Below are 12,175 nucleotides of genomic sequence, written 5' to 3'. Positions count from 1 at the left end.
GTCATACTTTTATATTTTTTGTTTACTATTATCATTTTGTAAGTGTAAAATTTAATTCAGTTTATTTTCAGTTAGTTTCCAGACTGGGTTTGCACATTTCAGTTTAGTTTTTATTGTTTAAATATATCATATTAGTTTCAGTGTTAGTTTTAGTTTTTTAATTATAATATTGTAACAAAGACTAAAACTAAAGACAATGTATATTTCTATTTTATTTTAGTTAATTTTGTAAGTAAGCAATATTGTTCCTTCAGTTAACTAAAATGTTTTTTCACAGCTAGTTTTAGTTCGTTGTGTAGTTTTAGTAACTGTAATAACTTTGTTTGGGAGGAACTTCCAGAGCTACCACAGGACCAAAAAGCATGTCTAAACATGATGAGGTCTGAGCCTGTAATTAGATCTAAAAACCTTGAAATTCTGAACTCTGGATAACCAGTGAAGTGATTTTAAGGAGATATCTGGCTCCACTGTGTTCTACTGTAGTTCTAATCTACTGCCACTAGAGGTCAGAACAACACCGTTGTAATTTCCCTCCAACCAAGATCTATTTATCACTGACAGCATTAACTAGCAGCTCTATCTCCTGTTATGAGGACCCAAAGGCTTATATATTACAAATAGGCCAGTCAATCCCTGCTTAATGAGAGAACAGTACTTACAGAGCTAATTAGAAAGCACAGATATGTCTGAATAACAATATGCATGTAGAACAGCAACAGAGGACTTATCAAAACAGATTTTCGCAGGAAGAATACATTGCTTGTGTAAATACCTCAGCTTCATCTTATCTGTTTTCTATCACATTTGTCCTTCTGGTTTCAGCCTCTGAAGCATGGGCTCTATTCTCCATTCATCTAGAGCATATTTATTATGATCATATGCTAGTTGTATTGTTTGATTAATGGGTTGGCTATGGGTCAGTAACCTCAGTATTGCCATCAGTACATTATTAACGACCGAGGAGAAAGAGGAGTTGTGTGTGTGTGTGTGTGTGTGACTGTGCGCGTTTCCGTGTGTGTGTGCTAGTGTGTGTGGCTTGTGCACACACAAACGCTACGCACGGAATTGACAAACGGAAATAGATGAATGGAAATATTGCAGTTTTATCTGAAACCAATAAGCAAAGGGAAGTGTGGTGCAGCTAAAAATGGCCACATTTAATGTGGTGATTTGTCATAAGGAGCCTGAGAACAGACCTGCGATAGATGAGGAGGGGATATATCTGTGTTTGGTGGTGTACAAAATAAAGAAGGAGAATACAGTTGTGTTGAGAGAGTGTGAGTGTATAAATTCATTTGTCATTTGTTTGACCTGTATGCACATGTATAGGCCTAGAAACACTGCAGAAATATTTGTTTTATTATTGTGGGAAAAAGCTTTAATGCTTACTAAAGCGAGGCATACATGGGAACATTTGTACTAGTGCTGCCAAAATCAGCATTTCATGCGTTCACGGCTTTATACACTCATGTAAAAACACACCCACACACTCTGCCTTGCAGCGCTCATTGTTTTATCCTCTGGCACAAAGTGCATTGTGCTGTTATTGTGTCAGCTAATAGGGAGCGCTTGTTTTGTGCTCACCATGAGTGACTGCGGGAACATCGTACTAATGTCACTGAGCAGCACTCGACTGCTGTTTTACACCAGCAAATCTCTCTGCAGAAAACTGTCTGTTAACATGTATTACTTATGTCATGGGGACATAAATCTCTTTACTGACTCACATTGTGGGAACTGCCCTTCCTCATGGCCCATCCACAAGGTAAATAATTACAAATTTATGGTGTAGACTTGGGTTAGGAAAGTAGTGGTTAAGAGTAGTTTTCAGGATATTAATGCACAGTAAGTAAATGTAATGCCCTATGAAGTGTGAGTGTTACTTTAAGTTACATGTCAAGGCAACACAGAACATGTGACAGAGGATGTATGTGGACTCATTATACTATTGAATTATGCAGTGTGAAGTTGCATAACCTGCTCTGAGAAATTGGAACTGTTTGATCTACCCTGAAAAAATTATTTAAATTCTTTTTTTTCCTCCTCTTTTCCAAGAAGTAAGCGGCTCTCTCACTCTCATGTTTGCATGCAAAGTTATATAAAGACAGAGCGCTGTGGGGTTAACGTATTTTTGCAGGCCTGCCAAGAAGTTAGCGTCAAGCAAAAAGCCAATGAGATTTTTCCATTGGATTTTGGATTAGTACTGATAATAAGCTCTGTGGCGAACAAAAGTTTTAGATAGGAATGCATTTTGTGCAGCAAGATAATCTTCACAACTGAACACCATACGTGCAATGGACAGATGTAAAAAGCTGATGTTCAGTGACTATTCTTTGCAGTAATGATGCGTAATGTCTGTGACCACCGTAGTCTCATTTACAACTTGTTAGCAACTGCCTTTTTTAAGACCTGCAAAAGCTTCATAATTCACCAGTGGGATATTTAATTACTATTTTAAAACACTGAACAAAACCCGTAAATCACTTAAGCTTGTGTCAACTACAGACCTTATTCCAGGCAAATAATACAAAAATCATTCAAAAACCTCACTGACTTCAAGACAAGGGAACTGGAAGTGCTAATATGCGAACTCATTCCCAGGTTTTAGGACTCGTTGCTGTACCTTTTGTCACCTTTGGACAGAGACTGGCTAGCTGTCCCCCTGCTTCCAGTTTGTAAGCAGGTGGTTAGGTTGAGGTATTACCTTATTAAATTTCCAAAAGCCAGACAACACCACTGTGATAACCCAAGGTATTATATTAATAATGACAGTACCAATACTAAACAAAGTATTTGGGTTCTTTGTACAAATGAAGCAGGAGACATGGCTCTGTTTACAAAGAAAATTAAGTCATAATATTCCAAATTTATAAAAATCATGAAACACATTCACACTAGTTGGTTTACACTCACAACAAAAACATCTAACCTACAAATTGAAAAAAAAAAAAAAAATTCAAAACAACATTACATTTGTGAGTATGCACTGTAATGTATATAGTGTTGTGTTTGGGGTAAACCCCAGGAGGAACAGCTGTTGCTACGGCTGCAGCTGATGTTGATCCTAATAAATGAAATGAAAATGAAACATCACAGTGTTCAAAGGTGATTGGCAACAACTTTATAATTAAAATCACTACAATTAAACAATGGCAACCAAAAGCAAATCAACAAAATATTAATTACAAGAAATAAACAAACTAATATCTGCAAAGTGCTCAAAATGAATCCAAATTAACTTAGTTGCAGAAAATAAGCAGTAACACGATGCAACTAAACAAACCACATGTTCACACAATTAAGATGAGCCAAATCTAAAAGAAGGGCTGACAGTGATGTCACTACACCAACAAAACAGTCTGAAGTCCAAAAATTAAAGCCAGCTATATCTGTAGGCAATGTGTAGGTGTAGGCAAAGACTAATGTAACAGCAGAAATCGGACGTCTAATTTCGAGGACAAACTGCTAACATACTTGCAACAGTTACAGACCAAGGTGACCGGGAAGTGAGGCAACCAGGAAGTGGGGCGTAAAGTAGCATGGGATCATGGGAGTTGTTTTCTTCACTTTCAAACAACAACAGTAGCTGATGACAATCTAAGTCAGGCAGAAATTACTTTCATGGACAAGGTAGTATTAAAGTTTTATTCACATTAGTCATACTTGCCAAATTCCTTCCTCACTCTCTAATGCATGCAACGTATCCCGTGTTTTACTGGTAGTTATAACAACAAGCCAGGAATGGCTAATAGGAAAAAATACAGCTTTCTTTGCTTTTGGACATTGTTGGAAACATTTGGGAGAATGTTAGCGTACAACTTAACAAAATATATAACATATGTCACACATTTTAGTAATTTTAATACAGAAATGTTACAGATTATGGCTTTAAGCACATGAGGCAGGAACAAACTGATGGCGTGACGTTTAAGAAAGTCAAGGGGGTTGTTGAGGCACAAGCTGCCTTTTCATGCTGATGGGTTTAAAAACACCCACGCGTGTCCTAGATAGAGGGAACCACCGTGTCTTCTTCTGCTTCTTTCCCTTTTTTCCTCCAGGAAAATACATACACTTAGTTCCATTTTCAGGAGAATGACTCAGAGATGATTGGAAATCCTAATTAGACCCAGTAATTGTTGAAATACTGTAATGAGATTACATGACTAAACCTGGGTGCTTTCAGAGACTTCCCACCAATCACACTGGTTAAAGTTTTATCTCAGTTTTGTGAATGTCATTTTAATTTCTTGTATAAATTAGTATGTCTTTTTATACACCATTAAATTGGAACCATCAACATTAAAGTAATTATGTTTCTGCAATTAAAATAATTATTTGTAGAGGATAATTGGTGCAAGGTGAGAGTACACTGATGAACACTGCCTCTTACACACACACACACACACACACACACACACACACACACACTGGTGTTGTTTTGGTCCATCTCTTTGTGGTGAAGTATTTTTACCCCGTCCTCAGGGCAACACTGAACTTAATGGAAAGCGAAGGCTTGTCCACTATGGTTAGTGTGTGTGTGTATGTGTGTGTGTGTGTGTGTGTGTGTGTGTGTCTTCATGTGTGTGTCTGTCCTAGTTGTTTACCATGCCCCTTCTCGCTCTCCTCCTCACACCCTCCAGCTCTGACAGCGTGGACTCATCTTTACGACAATGAATGCGACATGCTGCACTGTGATTGGCCGGACCTGGGCTGTGCTCCTCCAATCTGCATCCAGAGTGGGTGCGAGAGGTGAGCATCACAGTGACGTAAAATTAACAGTGATTTTCCAGACCTATATTTTTACAGTCACACATTTTCCCATAAATCCAAGCTTTGAATTTTTATTCTGACACCATATAAGGAATTCTCATAAGACGTCATCACAAATCCCCATGATTCACTGGGACTCAGCCTCTCAATATTAATGCTGTGTGAGATAACATTTATATGTAACCATCATACAATACGACACCTGAACACCTGCAGAGATATGCAACACTGTGTGTTTGTGTGTGTGGTTGCCTTGGTTTGAGCTCCCTGGTTGTCCACTAAGCATTCAGCTTCCACACGGTCACTGCCCTGTCAGCAGGATTCCCTTATCAAGGCCTCCAAAGAGCTGAAGGTGGAAGGCTGCACGGTGATAGAAAAAATTCTAAAAGTGGTCAAACTGGAGGAATTGTTAAAAACTGAGATGGAACCTTAACTTTGCCAAGGCCACTGACCTTCATCTTCTGCTATTAAGCTGACTTTCATTTCCCTGAACCGCCTTAACAAATAGTTTTTGTTGTTACCAAGAGAAATGAGGAGTGAGTGTGTGACAGTGAGTGTGTGGCCTGGATTTGAAAAGGGGAAAGAGACTACACACTCTGCTGTGATGCCCATATGCAAGGTACTTGGAGAGCCGTGGACAGTTAGGAAAGACAAATGTTGATTTTATGTTTTGCAGTTCTTGCGCACCACAAATCTCTGAAAAATATCCCATAATTTACTTCAGTTGAATTTTACTGAGGAGAGTCTGAGGAATAGCTAATTAAGATGTGAATGTATGCTGCCTTTACAGGTGCCCCAGCAACATGTTTTAGCCATCTTCAAAAATTGGTTTTATTTTCAACATAGATTAACCTAGCACATAGCATAATTAAATAACAACAACAACAACAAAGACAAAGACAGGAAAAGGAAAAGGAGAAAGCTGACGAAGGTACAAAGCTTCCTCAGCTGTCTTTGGAGCACAGACCGAAAAGGGGCGGGACTTAGGAAGGGTTAATTGACCTTACATGTGGAGAAGGACAATTGAAGAATGTTGTTCAAAGTAAGAATTAGATTTGCCCCTTCTCTTTATTCAAAGCCCCACTCCACTCTTCTTCTCCTCTTTACTAATTGTCACTTCACTTGTGATGCTTGACCTTCACTGGGCAGAATGATGTCAGTGTAGAGTTTGACATTAGAGGGCTGTTTTCACATTCATCTGCCGAGGCTGCGCTCACCTTTGATTTGAGTTTGAGGTGGAATATGGTCACCTGTGAAATTCATACTCAAAACAAATACAATACACAGACCTTTTTGACATGATGTCAAAACTGTTATTTTGTCACATTCTGTGGATAATTTCAGTTTTATTCAGTTGTATAACATACAAGTGTGAGGAGGTAACATGAAATCTCCAGCGCACACACACTGAGAACACTGAGAGTGGACTTTTCAGAGATGTAGGAGACATCTTGTGTCAATAACCCTCTCCAGTGTTATAGTTCTACACAATGGCTCATCTCCAAAAATCCAAAAAGAAACACCCCTTCAAAAACCTTTAGGTGACATCATATTGGTCTACACATACACTCTTAGAAATACAATCTACAAGGGTTCTTCCTGAAGGGCTGAAGTTCTACTCAGAACCATTTGCTTCTGAAGAAAGCTTTTTCAAAGAAAGGGTTTGTCAGTGGTTCTTTGTAAGACTAAGGGTTGCGTGAAGAACCCTTATGGAAGAATGAAGTCTTCAAGGATTATTGAAAGCCTCGAAGAAGTCTTTTGTCATCATTTGAGAAGGTTCTCAGTAAAACCCCCAGGTTGTGTTCTAGATAAAACCCTCGGATTATAAAATGGTTCTGGGTATAACACCCTAGGCGAGTTCTCATCAGCACCCATCAAAGGTGGAACGGTTTTGTAGTTTTATGTAGTAATCTGTATTTTTAACATTCTGCTGCACTGCACTCTCACTGAAAATTCAAAGCCAGTCATTTGAAAGTGACTTGACATTTCAAAGAAAATCTTGTCAAAAATACTTTTAAGCAAATTCTGCAATGAATAACATTTGGCTATATTTTCTCTCATAGACTAAACCAGTATGATCCACTTTAGACAGACTGTGATAGGAAAACTGCTTGTGAAAGTATAACAACAGCTGTTTGATGTCATTTTCAATCAAGCATGTGTGTGTCCAATAAATGATCATTAATGAATATGAGAAGGTGTATGAGTTATGAACCATCATATATGGAAGGCTAGAAGGAGACAATTTAGAGTCATCTTGAGTTCAGAAGGCCCATAATTCCTAGCGACACCTCTGGGTACATTTATAATAATCTCTAAAAGTGCTCTGCTCCGTTTAGGTCTGTATTTAGAGCCATTAACCCAACGTATGTATCCTCTTCTCCCACACTCCTTCCCTCTGCTTCCTAATAGCTTGTATTAGCTGCTGCTTTAATAGACTCATCCATCTCTTCTGTTTATTCACTAGTTTTCCTCTCACACACAGACTTTCTCCCTCCATCTCTCTCTGCTCATGGGCAATTACACAAACAAATGCAGTTTGTTTTCCACTCAGTCCGACTGGAAGGCAAATGAACGGATTTTGCAGGCAATTATGTTTTTAGTTTAAGGTCAGTTGCTGTATTATATTATCGCCGAGAAAAGGTGAAGTCACAGTGTCACTCCTTCAATTTGCACAGTACATTAGCCATGTAGATTTATGTAAATTCCTGCCACAGAGTTTTGCTTCTGATTGGCCGGAGCTTTCCGCCCCTGTGAGGCAGACTCATGGAGCTTAAATCCAAATCTGTATAGTTGGACAGGAAGCGAAAAGGGAAGGGGAGGGAGGAACGGCTGTTTGTTAGCTGACGTTGTCATGTTGGGAGTCGTCAGACATACGTAAGGCGCACTCGCATGATTCAGATAAAAACATGTATAGGCAGCACGAGCTTTGAGTCACTGCTGTGGCTTCTAAAGGGCAAGTCAAGGACAAGGCTGGAGCCCCCTGAATTTTTCTGTTCAGACAATCAAAAATGTCTGACATGTTCAATCGTAAAGATTTGACCAAAGCCTTTAAAATGCTTACAAAAAAACCAGGACTCTGACTCCCGGGACAATGAAGACAGAGCAGGTTCAGGCAGGGACTAGAAGTGTGAAGCTGTTGACATTTCACATTTCTGCATTAAAATGTCTAGACATATGTTATATATTTTGTTGAGCTGTGTACTTAGGTTTAGCATGCCACAAACTTTCTCCTCAAGTGCTTCATGCCTCCAGTCCCCACCGAAACTGGCTTCTGTCTTCATTGTCCCGGAGTCAGAGTCCTGGTTGGAGCAACATACGTGTACTGATAACTGTTACTTTGAGCATTTTTAATACAGAAATGTTAAAATAATAGCTTTAATGTCATAACTACTACTAGTAGACCAGGACCATCTTTTTTCAGGAGCAGCCCTAAAGTGTAATGATGCAGCTCCTCAATAAACTGACCAGCTGTAGGATGCAGGAGGAGTGTGTGTGTGTGTGTGTCTACATGCTGTTTATTGATTAGCTGCCATTTCCCTAAACCAGCCGGTAAAACATAGAGTCACCCTGAAGCAGGTGGGATCACACACACAGAGACACACATTGATACACTTGTGTTTTTAAAAGAAACAACATAGTTGATGTAGTGTTGCTGTAAGTGATGACGTGCACGCTTCAACTTTCAACTGTCACCCGTCCACAGTCTCCTCCTCCACTTCCTCCTCCTCCCCCGCGTGCCGAACCCTCACTCCACATCTCCTTCCGTCGTGTTTTCCCTTTGCTTGATTCCCCGAAGGGAGGAAAATTCCTCTTATCAGCCCCAACCAGATGCAGCACTGCGCGCGAGCGAGTGTGTGCACGTGCATGTGTGTGTGTGTGTGTGAGGATAATCCCCTTGCACTGCTTTCATTGGCTCAGCACTAACCCGGTTTTTGGTGGAGCTGATGACTTGGGGTTTATTTTAGAAATGGCAGCGTTTCATTTAGCATTTTAAAGGTTGTGTCTTTTAAATGGCACACCAGTGATTACAACGAAAAACATCTTAGAGTGGCATTTCAGAAAATTCATTAAAAACTCTTAACTCTCACTTAATCAGTTTGTGTTTGCATCCACTGACTGTGTTAGTGTGCATGTGTGTTTACCATATTTGTGGGGTTGAAGGACCGGCATCCCACTAACCTTGTGGGAACCAATAGCTTTGTGGGGACCAAAATGCTGGACACTACAAATTTTCAGTAATTTTGGAAGGTTAAGCCTTAGTTTAAGCATTAAGGTTAGGTTTAGATCAGGGTTAGGGTTACAGTTAGGGGTTAGGGTTAAGCATTCCAATGGGATGGGTAGGGTTAGGGTTATGACAAGGATGTGTGTGTGTGTGTGTGTGTGTGTGTGTGTGTGTGTGTGTGTGTGTGAGTGTGTGTGTGTGTGTGCATGTGTTGTATATTATACAGTGACTCACTGAGCTTGTCTAAGAGTGTTAGTGTCACTTCAGCTCATTCTGTTTCTACCAGCCTGCACTTCAAGAGAATCAGCATTATTTATCCATATTATGTGTGTGTGTGTGTGTGTGTGTGTGTGTGTGTGTGTGTGTGTGTGTGTGTTTCCATTCAGCAGAATCACAACAGTCCACCTGCATGTGCAGATCAACCCCCTTCACTTCATTATGGGATGATTTCATGTGACCAATCACTGCTGTCATCAACATCTAACGTCAATATCCATTGGCTGCAGATGCGGGGCTTCTTTTTGATTCATTCGTCCATTCAGCTCCTCAGCCATGATCACATGATGCCTGCATGTGTGTGTACATGTGTGTGTGCATTCTGGTGGTGTGCAGCCCCATTGCCAAAATTGAGAAAAACGAAAAACTCTCCCCGCTGTAGTTGCCATAGTAACCAGCGATTCTCCGCATCTGGCAAATTATAGGGTTGTATTGAAGGGCGAGAGGGTGTGTGTGTGTGTGTATGTGAGTGTGTAAAGTGTGTGTTATAGTGTGTGTGTGATTGTAGGAGAGTGTGAACTTCTCCTGCATACAAAAACTGATGCTCAGGTGAGAATGAAAAGCAGAAATGGATGATCAATTATGAATTTTGCAGCCAGTCGATATCAGATAAGATAGCCCTCACACACACAGACACGTGCACACACACACACACACACACACACACACACACACACACACACACACACACACACACACACACACACACACCAGACAAAGAGACACACACAACCCAGATTATTAGACTCTAAAACACAAAGTGTTTTGAGATGAGAGCAGTTCTCTATACTGATGTTTTATGACTATGTTGTGGATAAATGAATGGATGCAGGGACAAATGGAAGAGAGATGTTGTCTCCAGTGACCTTGCCGTAGTCTCCATCACTGATGAAGGGTGTACAGGTATGAGGAGAGAGCAGTGGGGTTCAGATGATACAGTTCTCATGTGCAGATGTTGGGGGTCAAACAGCCTCCTCGCTTTTAGATAAAGCCTGCAAAAGAAGGTCAAGAGGAAAATGGTTGTTCCCTTCCAGTCATTTTAGCAGCATGCAGCCCTGGGGGTTTGACACATTATATACCTGGGAACATTTACATACACACACACACACACACACACACACACACACACACACACACACACACACACACACACACACATACATACTCACACCTAAGATCACCACTGGCAATTACTGTGATGATATTATTGTTAATTATGTTTTTGAGAAGCTAACCCAGAGTTCACTGTAATTTATCCATCAACATTTTTTAGCGTAAAATAGTATTGCACCATTTTAAAATTACAAGTAAAAATCTTGCATTTCAAACATCCCTTTATGACTTTAGTAGGATGTCCCATTTTGGTTATTTTATGGTTTCACTGCAGCGTCACAAAGAAAACTTATGTTTCCATGTTGGTCATATGTGAACGTTTCATTGAGGACTTGGTCAGAATATTTGTGTATGCATCTAAGTTTGTCATATAGTAATGTTGCCTATAGGACATTGTCTTTTACGGTCACCGTATGGAGTTCTTTTAAGGGTAGGGGGATGTTCTTTGGTGGACCGTCACAAAACATTCAGGATGTTTTACAGAACATTATTGGCCCCCTAAAGGTTCCCGTAAGGGTTCTACAAACATTAAGGGAACAAAGTCTCGTGACCTATAGGGAACCTCTTGATGAATTTTATGTTTTATGTAAAGCACCTTGAATTGCCTTGTTGTTGAAATGTGCTGTGCAAATAACCTTGCACAATGGTCTCCTTAATGTTCTCAAGACTTCCTGAATGTTTCCTGAAAGTTTAAAAAAACTCCACATCTTGACCATCCGAGAATGTTCTGGGAACGTTACAAGACATCGTCCTTTACGCCAGAGGGGACTGTCAAAGAACATTCTGAGAATATAGCTGTGATGGTCCCCTAGATGTCTCCAGAACGTCCTGAATGTTCTCTGAAAGTCCACCAAATAACACCTCTTAAATCACAACTGAGGTAAAAGCAAGTATTGTAGGAGCAAAATCACTATTCTGCATGAAAGAAGTTGAAAGTATAGCTGACAGACACATACTTTAAAACTGTACTTAAATCTAAGTTTATTGGCTAAGACAGTTGAGATTAGTTAAACAGTTAGAGAGCCTCTGGGGTTTTACCCGTGTACATTAATTTAATTGATTCAAAGTATCGTAAAGCGAAGTGCTTTTTGTTCATGTGTGATTTTCTAATTAAACTATATTTTAAAAAAAATAAATTTGAGACTACCATATTCTCTTCTGGATGCATTGCATCTCTGATTTAAACTCCCTAGACTGCAACACGATTGATGATAACCAATATCCGTGGTGTGCAGTCCATGTTTGCATGATATGAGCCACACAACGAGCGTTTTCACAGGGAATAAACAGAAGACCCGCCTCGCCGAGTGGCTGCGAGCACTGCTCTATAAATCACATGGGTAAATGGTCTGTGTTTAAGGTTTAACCACTGCCCATTAGAGAGTCATGTATGGCTGTCAGCATGGTGTTTATTGGGAACATTACGCTTTTTATAAAAAACACACTGGTATTACAACTTGACAGCATCTCGACTCCTCTTCATCTCTGGGATGATGGAAATCTTGTTTCTCCCTTTGAGCTGAGCAGACTTTGACATCTTTATTTTTACTGTACTTTCAATTAACTGAGCGAAGAAAGAGATGTAGGGAGCTGTCCTGGGAAAGAGAAGAGGAGGAGGCGGAGGAAGATGAAAAGGGAAAATGAAGGAGAGAGATGAGAAGTAGAGGGAGACGTGAGATGGACAGCAGATAGAGGAAAAGATGGAAAAGAGGAGGAAAACAGAGGAACAAGAAGCTGAATGATGGATGTGTGTGTGTGTGTGTGTTTGTGCATGTGTGTGAGCCAGGAGAG

Source organism: Lutjanus erythropterus, chromosome 12, assembly GCF_056507025.1.
Source record: "Lutjanus erythropterus isolate fLutEry1 chromosome 12, fLutEry1.hap2, whole genome shotgun sequence".
NCBI classification, from domain to species: Eukaryota; Metazoa; Chordata; class Actinopteri; order Lutjaniformes; family Lutjanidae; genus Lutjanus; species Lutjanus erythropterus.
This window is presented reverse-complemented; position numbering follows the sequence as displayed.